We start from the raw sequence: 16,832 nt of genomic DNA, 5'->3' as shown, positions 1-16,832 counted from the left end.
ACAAAGACTTGTTTGTAACACTCAGGGGACCAAAAAATGAAATGGTTGCTATGGAGATAAATCCAAAGGAAGAGCCACCTTATTGAAAAAAGTGTTGTATTTTTTATGAATTTCTTCCATGCAGTTCTAATCAGGGCGGCAGGGGCAGAAGGGGAGATTGAGGGGGGTGTAGCAATCAATTATTTTATTTCATTTCTCTAAAACTATATTTAAATATCTGAGATTGCAGCCAAATGCCTTTTTGAGGAACAGCTGTTGGAACGTTTTCTGCAGCTTTAAGAGTTCAGAGAACCTCAGAGTTGCATCAACCACAAGCAGAAACCTTTATTTTAAATCTTTATTTTTCATATAGTTGCTTTTGGATTAAAAAGTTGCCATTTAGCACAGAAATGATTCATTAGGTGGTAGAACGTTTAGGAAGAACATTATTTGAGGGGGAAAACGTCTGAAATAGGCAAAAACTGCTTTACACAAACAGAATTTATTTATCGTAATGATCTGCGATGTGTAAAGTTGTTTTCATGTATTCATTGTAGCTCAGCCAAGGATGTTGCCACTCTGTCAGGTCTGTCAGAGCTGGCTGTGTGTCGCTTTTACTCAGCAGTTATTATTATTTCAATCAAGTCCCATTTTTCTAATTATATTTGAGTTCAAATGTGTTTCATTGACTAACTCCAGTGCTTGCGGGTGGACAAACGTCCTTTCTTTAAATCTATAAACTAAGAGCACAAAGGATACACGGCGACAAACGTTATTGTTTTAAATCTGTTCCAGCTAATCTGGTCCGTTTTTATCTGAAAATAAAATACCAGGAAAACGTAGCGTTTTATTTTGAAACAAAAAAGCTAGATGTCACGGAAAAACTCAGTCTTCTTCTTAAATGAGCTCAGGCTGTTGGAGTTTTACAGTTGACTCTGAGTGCAGTTGTGCTGTACTTCAGACTTCCTGCGTGTCAGGAGCGATATAGGTCGACTTCTCCTCCATCACTCTCCGCTCAGAATACTTCGGATTCATGCGTCCAGCTGAACGGTGGATGCACACTTGGTTCTCTGCCCAGAAAATCTGCTTTCATCTTCAGCCGCCTTCACCTCTGTTTCTACTGTGGTTTCCAGGAGCGAAAAAAAAAAAAGAAAGTGTGAACTTATGGCTCATACTCCGCTCTGCTGAAAGCCCAAAATGGCCTGTGGGTGGCGTAACCGTTGAACCGCCAACCGTGCCGCCTCAACGGCCGCCGTGGGTGGAAGACTCCCAACAACGGAGACAACAGGGACCCCCCCTCCTCTGACATCTCAGCATTAGGTTGCTGAAAAAATTAAAATTCCAGCGTGGTCACTCAACAAAAGCCCCCCCCTCTCCAGAGGCTGCGAGATTCCTGGCCTTGAAGGTTTTTGCTGAGTTTCATGTTCCTGTCTGGAATTTATCATCTCCTTCTCTGCCAGCTTTTTTATAGTTTAATGACCATCAATCGCTCCCATCATCAGGGTCGGTTACAATTACATCCACTCCAGCAGCCCCCGCCTGCCGCCTCTGGGATCCTCTCTTTGGGGTCACAGTTGCAGAACCCGCTGCTCTTTTCAGAAATATTTCTAAACGGATTAAGAACCCTGATACCTGAGCCCGTACTCCTGAAGGAGACGCTGCTGATAAAGACTGCTGGAACAATGAAGTAGTTCAGCTTTGGAACATCTGAAGGTCCCACTTTAATGGGTTATGAAAAGTACTTTTGCTCTACACCTCTGCTGTCCTTGTGGGACGTTTTACTGGAAGGACGTGTTAATATTATAATATAATGGCGCCAAATTAAAAGACATTTCAGGAAGAATACAAAAGCAGGAATTTCACACTTCCTGTTGGGTTTTATTTTGTCTTTTTCAAGTGATGCATGTTTTCCACATTATAGGAACATCTGAGGTTCCACACCATAACAGTTTTATACAATATGTGTGTCAGTCAGTCACTTTAGCACATTGTTTTCTTGTGTTTTCAGCAAAGATCCTGAGGATTACAAGAAGCTGAAAAGCAGTTTGGCGGATCATTTTGAGCTTTATGCAGAGAGCGTGTGAGCCATATTCAAAGAATTTACTTTGTGCTAAATCAAAGATCATTAACCAAATTAAAAGCCTTTATTTTTCTTATGTGAAAGCAAAGGTTGTGACTGTTCTTTATTAGAAGAAGCTGAGGCTGAAAAAAGGATTTTATTTGACATGAAAAGAAGACTTTTGTGCCGGATCAGGTTTTATGATGTCACCAAACCTGACTGTAAAGTGCTTCTGTATTTGGCTTTGTTTCTACGGTGGCCCTGAAGTGTAAATCACAACTAATCACTATATGACAATTAAAAAAAATAAAATAAAATAAAATAAAGCAAAACAAGTAGTGAAAAAACAACACAACACTTTAGAAATTAAAACAGATTCCAGAAACCAAAATGTATTTCAAGAAAGAAAAAATTAAATAAATAAATAAAATTCAAAGAAAACATTTCAGACAACAAAAGTAATTTCCAGAAATAAAATGAAATGTTGAAAAATGAAACAAAATAAGAAACTGGGACATGCAAGAGATGAGTCCTCATGCGGCTGGATGTAAACGCATCACCTGTTTCTGAGAGGAGAAGTTCCCCGGACCTGTCTGATTCTCCACTCCAACTATTTCCCCATCATTCCCCCTACCTTCTAATTTTTTTCTGGTAATTTCCTCCTTTCCCCCCTTACATGGCAGAAAAACACACTATAGTTATTTTGACACCAGATGCCGGCTGACAAATCACGTCCTTCAGCAACTTATTCGCATCAATTCTGTTCGGAGGGAAACCGAGGGACAAGAGTAATGAGTTAGCCCCGGCTGGCCCCGTTTTACTGCCATGAAAGCCAAGTTGGAGGTTGTGGAAACACTTTGTTTAATAGACTTCACAGACCCTATGCAAAAAGCTGCACACAGAAACCCAGAGCATGAGCGTGCATACATTACCCATCATTCCCCTGTCGGACTCCAGGAGAACATGGCGCAGCGGTCCAACATTTCCTCACACTTTCTTGTTGATACATCGGAGGGAAAAGCAAGTTTTAGGAGACGGTTTTTAAATGGACAACATCATTTCGTGTTGACTTGTGGGCGAAGGCAGGTTGCACCCAGGACAGTCGCCAGTCCGTCGCAAAGCCACAATACCACATCCATACACACTCGCATTCAATTTAGAAGAACCGATAGACCTATGAAGCATGTTTTGGGTTTTTTGTCTGGTTTTCTTGGACGGTGAAAAAAAGCTGGAGTCCCCGGAGAAAACCCACGCATGCACAGTGAGAACATGCAAACTCTACACGGAAAGGTCCTCCCCCCAGTGATGCTGTTCCAGGTCCCCCAGCCAGGTGGCTAACCGCTGCTCCACCGTGTACCTGTGTCTGAGACTCTCTATTATTTAAAAATCACATCCTTGCCTTTTACTGGACTGGATTGTCTGTGCTGTTACTTCTGAAAAGCCTAATCGAACTTTGAAAACGGAACGCGTCTCCATCAGAGTCTCTATTAATTCATGGAACTGCCAGTCAACTGAAAATTTGATCGTGAAGACAAAACGAAAAAATTTCCCTTTGTGCGTGGCTGGAGTTATTTGACGATAAGTCTTTCAAATATCAGAATAGAGTTGTGAAAGAAAAAGCTCACGAGATTTTCACCGCTTTGACATTTCACACTAAGCCTCCTCCGACTGCAAGTGTTGCACATGCGCTGGAAAACAGCATTAAAACAAAACAAGGAAGCCCCTCCCTGCTTGTCCAGTGTGAACACCATGAGCTGAAAGAACACGCTAAACTTGAGTTCTTGTTGCGTGTTCCAGAACATGAGTTGAACGTGCGTCACATGCCTGGCGTGTCCGCAGCTTTAGGCTTTACTTACTCAGTTTTAAACCACATCAGACACGACAGGAAATCCAACCAATGATTGTTAAATGATTACTGTCAATCCTGAAGGGGACAATTGGAAATCTGTTTCCATTCAGCTGATTAGCAAAAAAGAACAAAATAAATGTGTGGTTTAAAACCTGAGTCTGTGCAAAAACTGACCAAAAATGCAGTAATCAATTCGCACAGCGAATTTTGTCAGGTTGACATTAATCAGAACATTATTGTAGAACAAAACTGGAACCAATCTCAGCATAGTGTTTTTTTAATGGGAGCATTCAGGCTCTAAATCACTTTGCTTTGATTAGTTTCATGAATTTTAATTTTCACGTTTTTGTTTGGAGCTCTCTGGGGTTTATCAAAATGTGCAATAGAAGCAGATCACTCAGACACAGATTTTATGATAATGAAACCACATGTTCAGGGGTTCAATGCGCTTTAAGCTTCAAAACTCAACATGGAGTTAGCTAATGTTTTTTTTTTGTGATCATGGAGAAGAGAGGCTCCTTTACCTCTACCTGGAGTTCTCTGACTGCAGTTAGCTGTGGATCAGCGCCTCATTCTGCTCTTTCGATGGTTGAAACACTTTTAAATGGATTTGTAGACATAAATGCTCCTGACTACCAGTAATGCGCATTTGTCCTCCGTTGAGAACATTTCCAATATCTCCCAGCCACTGCAGACTACTGAATGAACCTTCTTGGTTTCTACAGAGGACATCTAGGGTTTTTAGTGAGCCCACATGTGAAGGGGTTCAGCTTGGCGGATTAAAAAAAAAAAAAAACTTTAGTTGGAGAAAATTCATTTTTCTGGGAGTCAAGAGAAAAGAAGGAAAAACAAAAGTTTTCTTAGAACTTAGTGAAGTTATAAGAATAAGTATGACCCATATTTTGTTATTTATTCTCAAAGTCTTATCGAGTTTATATTTAATTTTTTACAAATGTATCAAATTTAGCAAATGAAAATATATCATATATAAAAAGAGTAAATGATATATTATATTATTATATTAGTGATGCTGCACATATGTGAAGATAATCAATCACCCCCTCAGTGAAATTACCTCCATAGCCCCATCTGGTTCAGCACCGCCCCACCTGGTTCAGCACCGCCTCACCTGGTTCAGCACCGCCTCACCTGGTTCAGCACCGCCCCACCTGGTTCAGCACCGCCTCACCTGGTTCAGCACCGCCTCACCTGGTTCAGCACCGCCCCACCTGGTTCAGCACCGCCTCACCTGGTTCAGCACCGCCCCACCTGGTTCAGCACCGCCCCACCTGGTTCAGCACCGCCTCACCAGCATTTTAGGATTCTGTAAAAGGACAATGATCGCACTAAAAGAAAAATCCCCCAACAGCTTGATGAAAAAGCTAAATCCTGCTAAGATCAACGCTCTATTTAAATATGTTTAAAATTCAAATTTAAAAGCTTTTAAAAAATTGTTTGGTTTTTGTTTGTCTTTTGAAATTACAGTTTTTCTCCATTGGTTTGGCTCATTTCTTGAAACAGAAATTACTTTCTCAAGACATGGACAAACCTCCAAACCACTTAGCAATTGTTCACAACAGAATGGAATTTCTCATTTATTTCATCAAATTGCAAATGTCTCAGTACATGTCTCAATGTCTCAGTACATCTTTGCAAATGATTAAGTACAGGTAGCCTACATTTAGCACAATTTCCAAGTGAATAGATCTTGTTGATCTAAACCGATTGTTGATTCTCAGTCTAATGGTTGTTTGCTCCAAAATGAGTCAGCATCATTTCATTGTGTAAGTCATCACATGCACAATAGTCTATTCAATTTTCAAAATTAGTCAAGAACAGAATACCATGAATAAGATATATGAATCCCTTGGAACAGTTGATACATTTATTACAGCAATTGACAGTCAGGTGAAACTAGAACTTGACTAACGAAGTCATAGTGTTCCTACCACCTTACTCTCCTTTCCTCAATCCTATTGAGGAGTTTTTCTCCGCTTGGAGGTGGAGAGTTTATGAGCATCAGGCTCAACATCAGAGGTCCCTGCTCCATGCAATGGATGCTGCGTGTGAGGATATTACAGGAGATCAGTGTAGGGCAGGGGTGGGCAATTCCAGGCCTCGAGGGCCGGTGTGTCTGCATGATTTCCAGATACTCTTGCCCTACTGATGGCTGATTACCTGGTTCAGGTGTGTCCAGCCAATAATCTTGCCCTACTGATGGCTGATTACCTGGTTCAGGTGTGTCCAGCCAATCAGAACATGCCAGAGCAGGGTATGCTGGAAAACATGCAGGACTTCGGCCCTCAGTGCCCACCTCTGGTGTAGGGGATGGTTGCGACATGCACGCCGTTTCTTCCCTCATTGCATTGCAAGGGAGAATACACGCTGTGATGTGGACGAGAATCTGTGCAGCAGCAGCATGAGGACGGCCAGCAGGGTGAGGACGATGGCCAGGAGAGGGAGGGTGAGGACAGCGACCAGTGAAGAACTGTTAGTTGTGAAACTCGAGCATTATTTACAACACTGTAGGCTGCATATCATTGTCATTGTTTTTTGTTGTGTTTACATTATAAAGTATATTATGCTGTATACATATTATTTTTACTCTGATGTATGAAAGTCACTTTATGTGTGTGAATGATAATCTAATTTTTCTTCTATCTTAAAATGAGGTTTTTGTTAATGATTATCTTCTTTGTTTGTTTCTGATTTTTGATTTTTGTGTTGCCTCAAAGCAAACAAAACCACAGAGAAGCATCTCTACGATGCTAAAGCAGCCGTGACTCAAGAGCCTGTCATGAACTCTGCATCCCATCATGACCTCCAAACATAACATAACTCCTCTCACTGCTCGCCAGAAAAACCTCCTTCTCCAGGAAAAGCTCTTCCATAAAGAGTTTCTTTCCCATGACAGTTACCTCGCTAGAGCATCATTTGATCCCTGACCGTCACAATGATCTGAGCTTCAGAACAGCGTTGATGTCGCAGCATCTCCTGGGAGGTTTGGATGCTCTGGATGCAGAATTGAGCTGCTACTTGCCGTTCATCTCCTCTCCGTCTTTATTTAGCTTCCCAAACCCACTGAGCCGGAGTGCCGGAGAGGACGGAGGTCTCTTCAGTTTATAACTGGAGGCACAACTGGCTGGCTCATTTGGCAATGCGAGGCAATTAGAGCTGCGACTAGGAGGCAGAACAGGCAGGGGGAGAAGATGAGGACCAGGGGAACTGAAGCGGAGGGATTTAAATGGAGCATTGGGGAGTACTTGAAGGTGGAGTTGACTTTAGGGCAGGTCAGAAAGGAAATAAAAAGCCTTTTCACAATTATCCCCCTCAAGTTAAAATCTCTTTTAAATGTGAAACCAAAAATGAACATTGATTTGGTTCTTGGCAGCTTTTGCTGCTGATGTTCCAAACTAATGACATGTGAGAGGTTTCCAAAATGTTTCCAAACATTTCTGGGAGTTCTCGTTTCCCTGATGAAAGTCACAGGGCTCAGCTTTTTAAACATTTTGGAGAAAAATGACAGAAATAGTTTAAAACGTTATTTATAAAGCAGACGGCTTCCGTGTGGCTTGGGCAGTTCCGTCATTCTCATTCAAAGCTGCTTGACCTACTTCTTCTTCTTCTTTGTCTCTGGAAAATCTACGTTCTAAAATGAAAATCATCCCGACGATGGGAGTCAAGGATTCTCTAGCTACAACTTTTATCAGCAGAGTTCACTTCCGTGAATCAAAAAGGACACTAGGAATATGTCACTACCAGATCTGTAGTATTCAACTGGTTTAGCATTTGACGCACTCTCGAGCGAGTTTTGTACTCAAGACCCCAAAACGGTCTTACGTAGCGATGAGCGAGTGTTCTGAACGTGGAAGCGTGAAACGTGGTTTACATAGACTCTTCATTGGAAGTGGCTGCTTGGCCTGTGTAAACTTGGCATCTTCATTTTTTAACATATTTCTAGATGTTTCACAACTGTAAAACCGCTCACTACACATTTTATGCGATTTATAAACTCCAGTCCAGTTTTGTTAAATAACGACAAAGACCAGATTACGATCGAAGATTTATGTCTATTTGCTGAATGCATTTTGTACAAAAGACGGGGCATGGAGGAGAATGACTGACCACAGTTTACAGCCAATCAGGACAAAGAACACTGTTAAAAAAAGGAACATGCAGAATTGCACCCAAAAGTCTGCAAAGCATTAAAGAAAGGTGATCCACGACCACTTTTAAAACCCAACAGCTTGTTGCTGCTCATGTTCCGTCTCCAGGTGCACAGGCTAATGTTTCATGTGGTTTGCATGAAGAATTGATGCTGCAGAAGCCTCTGGGCCGGCGGTGTAGAAATAGCTCTGCCATTTGAAGCTACAGTTATTCCAAAGGCCATGTTTTTAGACGCCTGATGATCTGTCCCAACAATTTATGGCATGGAGAGGGCTTCAGCTGCGTCTTGTGAAGCTTTAATTAAAGCCAAGCAGGTGGAAGCTGACAGCAGACTGAGCTGAGGCTCGGAAGGGGTGAAAATGAGATGAAAAAGTCGTTTTTGTTAATTCTGTGATAGAAAAACGTTGTAATTTTGCTGTCCGACATCAGAATCTATCTTTTTGGGAGGTAAAAATGGATTCATTTTAAGATGTTTTCTTGTTTTTTTTGCCTTCACTGGGTTGGTGTTCAGTATTCGAGGCAGAGAAAGTGATATGTCATTGATTTTCAAAAGTGCCCAACCTGACATTTATATCTTCTTGAAATTAATGTGGCATCTGCGTCTCTGCTCTTTGGTGAAAGGGCAGAGGAGCCAGAGTCTACACAGAGATGGATGGAGAAGCTATTTCAACTGAACAAAAATAATCCAATTTGTATCAAGTCTAACTACTGTGAGGAAGCATCACCTTCATGTTCTGTGCGGCTGTAAAAGTGTTTTATGTCGTACAAATACTGTATCTGACAGTGTGATGGAGCATAAAAGTAGCATAAAGTAATAATGGAAAAACAAAGCACTCGTGTTATGTTTAGGATCACAACACGGCTAAACGGAGACATGTAGTTCCAGGAAAGTGTGCTTCCCTGAGAGGAAAACATTGATTCACTTTTACAGGAAATGGGTACATGTTTCCAGCTGGGAATTTAAACCTGCATTATCATGTTTTGTTGTCTAAAGGCAAAGGATGTGAATTTCTTTGGTTGACTGAAACTGAATGTCGCACAAACATTTGACTGCGACAAAAAAAAAAAAAAAATTTCTAAGGCCCAGTGACAAAATTTGGTGACCACAACAATAAATAAAATGGCATAATAAATAGACCTAAAATTAAGCAAGTTATTATTATTTAACATCTTAATGATCGCCTTTGTTTTTCAGATAAACAATAGAACTTGGTGATCACAGCTACCGATATATAGTAGGTTTTTTTGTCTTCTATACTACATCCCACCTATCTATGCTCCAAACACCATCAAATTATTAGAGGACAGCAATTTTTAATAATGTTTAAATAAATACATGATAGCAGGATTTATTTCTGCCTATTGCTGTTTATTATTCTGTACTAAAGACTTGAGCCTGTGGGCGCTCCTTACCGCGCTCACTAATATAATTTTAATGTGGTGTGTGGGACGAAAGCCGCACCTTTCCTCAATGTTTAAGGGGTGGATTCAGGGACGTAATCACTTTGTATCTTTCACGAAAATGTGAAATCAAGCCAAAGTCATGAGAAAGGTGCCATTGGCTCACAATTGTCCGCCAAGAACACTGTACCTCTTTCTAAATAGAAATCCAACTATAAGCTATCCCAGGATGCACCGCGATGCATACATTAACACTGTACATTTTCCAATGCGGAAACCAAGTTCTTCAATGGCGAAGTGAACGTGTGGGAACTGACACCCTTAGTGGTCCCTACCCTAGGTCATCAGTCATATGACCATTTTATCAGTTAAAAGAACAGTACAGACCAAAGGTTTCCCATTCATATGAATGAGGAGGTGTGTCCAAACTTTTGGTCTGTACTGTATTAGTAAATGGACAAATGTGTCAATCAATTGTATTTTAATAATAAGATTTTTTTTTTGTTGTTGATCCGATGGCACCAGATATATAAAGTTATTGTACAGAGATTTCTTGATCCTGTTTAATAAAATCCTGGGAAGCTTATCCTCTATAAAAGCATAGACTTATCAGAATTTTCTATTTATTTTGAAAGATTTTTTTTAAAACCCTTTGATGTAATCCCCAAATAAAGTCATTTTAAAATAAATATAGATGGTATACATTATGACCCGTTGGGTGTTTTGGTAAGGTTTTTGCTCACAACAATTTTTGTTTTTAAGATGCAAAATTATTGACATGCGTGTTCAGGAAAAAAAAAAAACACTGTCTTAAATTTGATCCACACATTTTTAACATGATGTAACTATTTTATAAAGAATTAATTATCAACACATTTTACATTCTGTCAGAACAACAAAAAAAAACAAGTAACAACAGTTGAGTTTTGCTCAACAAAGTTTAGAAAATTGGCAAAACTTTTCAGGGAAGCAGCCGTTTTGAAATCAGCAGGAGAAGCCATTCTACTGCCTCTAGTGGAATTATGATGAACTACAAGACAGAAAATATGGACCAAGTTATATACAATGAATTTTTGTGGAAAAGTTCTTATGATATTGAGAAAGGGGATCAGAAATCTGTGTATCAAATATGATACAAATGGTTAAATGGGGTTGAAGGGCAAAATAGCTTTAGCTTGTTGGAGTCTGAGGTAATTTTATAGATTTGTAACGTATAAGTAATTCAATCATTGCACATGATTCCTGATAATGCATGGAGGAAAAGTACCCAAACACACTATTTGCATTTTAATGGGATGCCAATGGGGAGTCAGTCAAAGCATTTGGAGTGCTGTATGTAGGAGCTGCTTTGTTCCTACTGGTAATTAACTTTAGAAGTTAGAAGGTATAGATTGCTGCTAACCCTCCAACAATCCATGAAACTAATTACCCAGAAAGCAAAAAAAGCATAGTGTGGAGCCAGACTTTCTCATGCAAAATAATCTTTTCTCTCCCCGCCCCCCAGGTCTAAGGTGCTTTCTTATGAGTTTATGTGGTGACTCTTGGAAAACCCTGAAAATGTATATCATACTCCTCCAGCTTCATTATCCAATTCATGGAAGTCTCATTATAACCTTTTGGACTGTGAGAACACTTTAATTAAAGATGGTAATTTTCTTTCAGCTTATTAGCCATTTGGGTGTATTTAAAAACAGCACATTTTAAATATTAGGTAATCCGACTTACTCATTAGAGCTTAAGTCAACAAAGCTGGTGGATGAGTGTGCTGATAAGAGCACAATATTGAAAGGAGGTCCTTTGGCGAGAAAATGAGCGCTAATGGTTGTTAAGGTTAAAGCACGAAGAGTTCTGATTTAAAACTGTGTTCATTAACTTTGACATGTCACCATTCGGTTGACATTTACCTCAGAACAGTTTGGTTTGGGCAGAAGAAAAGATGTTTTAACAAAAACAAGGTTGCAGAGATGCGCTAATGGTGAGATATTCTGTTTATCCACCTGTGTGAATGCTAATGTTTCGTGTTTTGCTTTTTTGCTTTGGTTTTTTTTAGGTCAGTTTACTTTTGGTCTCATAAACTGTTCAGTTGAATTATATATATATATATATATATATATATTTTATTTTTTATCGGCTACCTTTCAATCAGGTTTTACGAAGTCCATAAAGTAAATCTGTCTTCCTTACCAATACTTCATGATACACACGACAATGGCATGTTCCTTTTTCATACGAGCCCCCAGATAACTAAAGGACACACCTGCGGTCCCCTTATGATGCAGTCGCTCCTCCCTATGACCCTCTACAGGCCCAAACAACCCAAAAACCTACACCACTCGTTTGGCAACACAGGACTAGGACTGCGGCGTTGGTCATTCTTTGATTACTGTCATTAAAGTCTTGTTTACAGTCCAACACAAGCAATCGTTCTATAGTTTTGTCCTTAATGCATTAATTTCTTACCTAGCATTAACTCTGTTATCGCACAAATTCAGCAGGAAGTCCAGCTAACATTTAGGCTTATATTATCCTGGGGTTTGTGTGTCAAACAAGGTTTAACTGACACATTCAGAATAAGAAATGTCACACTTTACTTTTGATTTATGATGTGCCAAACGTTGCTAAAAGCCCTTACAAAATAATCACTACACTTGAGTTTTCTGAGAGAGAAAAAAGATGGATTTGAGACACACTTGACGACAGAGAGACGGTTTTAGTTAAACGTCATCTTAACCATTCCTGAAGAACAAAACAGAACAAACTGTTTCCGAAGCTCACGAGTAGCTTAAATGAAATCTTACATTCTGGCCCAGGAGCTGAAACCGGGTCTGTTTTCTGTCAACTTGTTGCTTTAAATGAGTCTGCAAATGTTAATTTTCAGGTCATGCACAGACGCATCGCGCAGAAAGGCCACAAAAGGCATCAGTATTCAAAAACAGAGTTGTAGTGAGGAAAGTATGTTCAGAATACCAAGCATGGGTAAAGAAGCCCTTGTGCTGCTGAAGTGAGGTGGTAACATCTGCTAACATTGGGAATATATTCCGATTGGGGGTTGGGGGGGACGGAGAACGAAACCGCTATTTTTCTTTGCTTTATGGGGTTAACACCTGAATGTTTTGTGTGATGAAACCCTGTTTCGGTCTATTGCTGGATCTCATTGATTATTTTCTCTTGGTTTGTAGTTGGAGGACAGTCGTCATGTTTTAAGCACCTCTCCTTCATCGGTTTCACAAGTCTAGACGCCGCTTTTGTGTTTGAATGAATGAAATGGACGTAGTGGTTAAACTGCTGCGTAAGCAGGGTGTTTTTCAGTTGTTTTGGTTCAGATGGGAGTTTAAATGACGAAGACACGTCTTTTCACGCGACTGATTGCAAATCGCAGAACTGAATATATTTATTTGAAGCTTATGAAACTTTAAGGACTTCGTATTTCACAGCAAAGACTGTAAAAAAAGTCTTTATTTTAGTTTAAAATAGATCCCTTTCATTGGTGGACTTGGGTTGAGTTAATGAAAACTGATAGAAGCTTTTCAGCAAACCAAAAAGGTTTATAAAAGAGATTAAAACCTACAGTGTTTGTACTTTACCATTAGCTGTCAGGGGGCATAAATTCATGCTCCTTTCTTAAGGGCCTCCTGTCTCCATCTGTCTATTTGAAATCCTGTTGGAGTACAAGGAGGGATTCCTGTACCCTGGGACAAAAAAGACAGATTTACATTTGAAAGAGGCAGATTTGCAAAGTAAAGGTATGTCGGATAGCTTGCAGCTGCTCTCAGGTGTATTGCTGTCATTTGTTGGGGGATAATTGACATCATTCATGTGGCTGCTGCCAGCTCCATGTCAGAGGAGTCGGGTTTGCCTCTGAGATCTTTTAAAAATCAATTGAAGGAAAGGGGCAAGAAAACAGGCAGCGTGTTTTGGGTGTTATGGTTTTCATTCTGCACCCAAAAATCAATTCTTTTTTCAGTTTCTTTTACTTCATATCCGGAGAAACCATTTTCATTCAGTGTTGAGTTATGGGGTCCAGAGTTCTCTTGTTTATAACCTGCACTAAGTGAGATCCGCAAAGTAGAATTCTAGAAGTTTTAAGGCCGTAAAACTCCTCCCTGCACGCTATAGACTTTTCTCACACAGACATGAACATATTCACACTTTTTTTCTCTTGTTTAAACTCTTCAAACCTTTATAGAACTGAGTCATTTATTGCTTTTCATTTCCAACACACAACAAAAACAAAATAAGTTTTTATTAAAGGGAACAGAAAGAAGAAACCTTTTCAAATCTGGCTTCCATGGATTGTATTTTTTAACCAATTCAAATTAACCAAACCAAGTTTTTTTAAGGTGATTTGAGATTTGCTTTCTTTAACTGTTTAACTTTAACTGATTCCACATCTTGACTTCTTGAATTCAAACATATCTTTCTTTTGTTTTTCTGTATTTTGACAAAGAGAAAATCTCACATCTTTTTAAACCATAAGTACTTTGTGTTGTCTAAATTTGTTTTGCATTGTGTTGTGCTTCATGAGTTAATTTTAAAATATTTTGGTCAACTAAATCCATCCAACATCCATTTTCTTGACTTGCTGTATCCCTTTTGGGGTCACGGGGTCACCAGAGCCTGTCCCGTCTGCTGTTGGGCGAAGGCAGACTACGCCCTAGACAGGTCGCCAGTCTGTCGCAGGGCCACACAATCACACACGCACACACACTCGCGCAAGGGACACTTTGGAGTCACCAATGAACCTACGCAGGAGAACATGCAAACTCCACATGATTCAGACAAGGGCCTCCTCCGGAGGGGATAGAGTGCAAACCACTGCACCATTAGTGCACTCATCAAACTAAATCTCCAAATTTTAATATTTTATTTATTCTTAAGTCATAGAAAAATAAGTCCTTTATTACAGTACAAAAATAAAGATCTTTTCTCAATCGAAGATTTATGTAAATTTTACAAACTGAACACAGTGTGTACAGGAAACAATGCATGGAGGAGATTGACAAGTTCTACAGCCAATCAGGATGCAGAACACAGTTCACTTTAAGAAAAAGGAAAAAATAAGCATGAAAAATTGCACTGAAAAAAATTGTTGAAAAATGTCAATGCACAGAAGGAACACAGAATTCCAAAGTGGCATTTCATGTCCACCCAACAAGACAGACAGGAAATTTCCTCATAAATAAAGCCTTTTTTAATCAAAGTTATGTAAAATGTTGGTAAAGCTAATCCAGTGTAGCTCTGAAGGTCTCATTAATACTAAAATAAAAGCAGAAGCAACTCCAGAATCGTTATTCTGACCTTTTAAAAAAGGTGACGCTCCGACTTTTTCTTTTTACCTGTTAGCATTTTTACCTTAAAACTGGAATGATCAATAAGATCAAACATCGCTGAGCTTCTCGGAGAGGGAATCTTTCTTTTTTCTCCATTGGATCTGGATCCTTCATCCAGTTTGGAGGCTCCCTGTTGTGTTTCTCAAAGTGTCCTTGGATGTTTTCTTACTCCGTTGATTTTAACATGTGTTTGGTTTAAGAGTTGGATATTGATCCGAGATGATCCTACAACCTTTGGGTGTTCTGCTGGTTTTATTGTTGTAGCAGATGAGTGCAGCTTTGTTTAAGCATGCCTTATTAAATATGAAGCCTAATTTATAATAAATGGCATGTTTTTGTATCATTATGATGGAATTGGACTCTTTCGTAGAAGTTGCTGGTTGTTTCTTAGACCGAAATGGTTCTATGAAAACTGCTTCTGCTGTTGTTTTTTTTACTTTCTTTCTTTTTTACGTCTCTTTTAACACGTATTCATGGCACACCTGCTGCAGCTGCATAAGACGCCGCCGCAGGCAAAAGCTCAAGTTGCTGTTTTAAAGTCTGACTGAAAAGGCTGGTGAGGTTTTGGTTTTGCAAAAACTTTTGTTTCTGACACTGAAAGATGTGACAAGTTTGGAGACAAAGATCAGGATCTCGATGTGATGATCTGAGAGGAAGAAACCTGAGATGCTCTTTGTTCTCTCAACCAGCGTCGTTCTCCGTCCGGTCACCAAACGAGGCGGCGCCCTCGCTTGTTCATTTCTGCCTGTTGCCCCGTTTCTGTTGCTGCGGGGGTGAGCGTGCTCGGGTGTCCCCAGAGGGAGATGGGATTTCTCTGACTGCGATTTGTGTGCCGATCCCCTGAGAGAGCTAGTTTTACTTGCAGCTGTCTAAGTTGAAATAGAAGTTCCCCTGGGGGAAAGTTGAGAACATCAGGAGCACTGACACCACCACCCCGCCTGGAAAGGTCTGCGAATTTAATCTCCTGTCGCCGCTACCTTGAAAGGATCGCTCAGTTTTCACTACAGCGTAATCACTGCTGAGCAGGAGCGTCAGCCCGGCTATCTCGGCCCGCAAAGAGTTGTAGCAACCCACACCGATCTCTGTTCATTCACAAATCCAACAGTCATCCTTTGCGCTCTAAACCTTGGCTAAAAAAAAATTTAAATCCCCCGCAATATCAGCTTGGAAAAATGTCTCCAAAGGTCCCAATTTTCTCCCCCTCTGCGTTTGTTGGCGACTCTGAGCTCGACTCGCCTTATCAAATAAATTGGACAGCGGCTATTTCCCCGATTGGCTCCTCAGAAAAGGTTCTGGCTCCACAAAGGGTCTTCTGCTCATGGCTGTGGCTGATGGGAAAACTACTTAGAATAATTGTCCGTCGAAAGGACCCTTCCGAGCCAATGCTGCCGCCCCCGTGCTGCTGAATGTGTATTCTGTGGCCGTGACAGATGGGCGCACAAAAGGAGGGGAAAAAAAGACACACTTTCCGGTTATGTGTCACAATTTCTGCTTAGCATGTGCTTTGTCTGCGGCCGCGCTGTCGTTGGAGGCTACGTCAAACGTGTTTGTTAAGCAGCACATTTGTTTTGGCCCGACAGCTGTGCCAAATCGTATTGTCTTGGCTTTGATCTATACATTAGGCGATTGAACTGTGCAGAAAGCATGCAAAGGCGTTCATACAATATAAATGAGTCGTCCGTGGTGAGTTTTCATCTGCTGATCAGTTGATTAGCTCTCAGCCAAGCATGCCTTCATGGGTCTAGGGACGATAAAATACTTATTGATATCAAACTGCAGTTTGTAGGATCTACATATGGGCCCATAGGAAAAATCTGTTGCTCATATATTGCTTGATCTCGTCTCTTGAGATCAGTTTGAGCGTCTCATATTTGTATCATTCTGTGATCATTTGCTTCTGAACTCTTGCTCCTAAGGGTCCCTTAGGAGCAAGAGTTCAGCTATAATGAGAAAAGACATCACTGAGACAAATGAGGTTGATTTGAGACAACTGTTAGAGCAATAATTAAGAAGTGGGAGAGACGAACCTAAGACGCTCATGAGACAA

General features: G+C 40.3%; 1 protein-coding gene across 2 annotated transcripts in view; it reads left to right on the top strand.

The window, feature by feature from the left end:
- Window positions 1–16,832, top strand: part of tmem132e (transmembrane protein 132E) — a 476,675-nt gene that overhangs the window by 349,331 nt on the left and 110,512 nt on the right. The gene's annotated exons all lie outside the window — the stretch shown is intronic.

This window comes from Oryzias latipes, chromosome 14, assembly GCF_053564925.1.
Source record: "Oryzias latipes strain Hd-rR chromosome 14, Olatipes_Hd-rR_3.1".
Lineage (NCBI taxonomy): Eukaryota > Metazoa > Chordata > Actinopteri > Beloniformes > Adrianichthyidae > Oryzias > Oryzias latipes.
This window is presented reverse-complemented; position numbering and strand designations above follow the sequence as displayed.